This window comes from Pteropus vampyrus, unplaced genomic scaffold (assembly GCF_000151845.1).
Source record: "Pteropus vampyrus isolate Shadow unplaced genomic scaffold, Pvam_2.0 Scaffold395, whole genome shotgun sequence".
NCBI lineage: Eukaryota > Metazoa > Chordata > Mammalia > Chiroptera > Pteropodidae > Pteropus > Pteropus vampyrus.
Genome location: NW_011889176.1, coordinates 530,425 through 532,062, shown reverse-complemented (window position 1 = coordinate 532,062; position 1,638 = coordinate 530,425). Strand labels below are relative to the sequence as shown.

At 38.8% G+C, this 1,638-nt stretch overlaps 1 pseudogene; it reads right to left on the bottom strand.

The window, feature by feature from the left end:
- Positions 1-183: 183 nt before the first annotated feature.
- LOC111731766 lies at positions 184-292 on the bottom strand (annotated as a pseudogene).
- Between the last annotated feature and the right edge of the window lie 1,346 nt (positions 293-1,638).

Below are 1,638 nucleotides of genomic sequence, written 5' to 3'. Positions count from 1 at the left end.
TGGACATTTTCTTTGCTCATTCACCCACTTGGGTCATTTCCCTGTCTTGTCCATTGTAAATGGCGCTTCAGTAAACATGGAGACACAGATCTCTTCTTGAGTTAGCATTTTGTTTTATTTGAATAAACACCCACAGTGGAATTGCTAAGTCACATGGTAGCTCTATTTTTAATTCTTTTTAAATGCCTACAGCTCCTGGTCTTCCAAGGCGGTCTCCCATCCACCTACTAACCAGGCCCGACCCTGCTTAGCTTCTGAGATCAGCTGGGTTCAGGGTGGCGTGGCCATAGACTATTTTTAGTTTTTTGAGGAAACTCCACACTGTTTCCCATGGCGGCCACACCCATTTGCAATCCCACCAACGGCCACCACGGTTCCCTTTCCCCACATCCTCGCTGACTCTCTTTGTCCTTGTCTTTGATGACAGCCATTCTAACAGGTATGGGTGTTCGATTTGCATTTCCCTGATGACTAGCGCTGTTGAGTGTCTTGGCCTGCCTTTTCCCGCACCTGTCGGCCATCTGTATGCCTTCTCTGGGAAAATGTCTATTCAGATCTTCTGACCTTTCTCTAATTGGATCGTTTGTTTTGTTTTGTTTTTATGCTATTGAGTTGTCCGAGTTCTTTATATATTATGGATAGTAACATTTGTTGATTTGGATGTTGATTTTATATGATTTGCAAACAATTTTTTTCCCCATTCGGCGAGTTGCCTCTTCACTTCGTGGATGATTTCCTTGGCTATGCAGAAGCGTTTTAGTTGGACTTGGCCTGGCTGCTGACTTAGTTTGGAGGATGGGGGTGGTCGGTCTCTCGAGAAGTATTAACTGTGAAGTTAGTTTGTAGCTGAATTGTTCAAGATAAATGAGAATTTAGCAGGTAATTTGTTTCCATTAAATCTGTGTCTTCAAAAGATTTGTTGCAAAATTCTGTTGTTGGAGCTCAGTTTCTTTCCATAAAAACATCAGCCGGAGAACATGCTTTATACACACAAAATTGTCAGATAGAGATTTTTTTTCCCCCCAGGGGGGGAAAAAAGCAATCTAAAAAAAGCAATCTAGAAGCATGACGATGAAAGTAAGTAATAGATTTTTTTCCCCCCCTAACTCTGCTGCTAAATAGCTGTGTGATTTTAGACAAGCTTAACCTTTCAGGCTCCCTTTCCAAACATGTAAAATGATCATCTGAAGTTTGAAGTTTCTTCCAGTGCTAAAACACTCTATTTTTTTTTTCACTTGGATGCACCTAGTCCTAGAATAAGATGCTCTATTAGAATTCAACAAAATTTTTATTTAAAAATATAGCAACACCACGTAAGATAAATTAAAGTTATATTACTTATTACTGCTGTTATTATTATTGCTAGTATTTAGTTTCTCTGTGTGCTGCATAATTTTAGTAGCTGCCTCAAACACAGAATGTGTAGAGCAAGATAAGTCACCGGCTCCTATTACAATGACTGTTAATACTTGCATCATTAGTGAAAAGTAGAAACCTTTCACAGATAAGTTGAAGATATCATGGACTCACCTGGTTTCATAAATTGCGTAAAGTTTTTTGTGTTCTTTGACTGCATTCCTGAAAAAAATAAAAAAAAAATAAAATATTAACTTGAATGGTTACTGAACCCCTACTCAC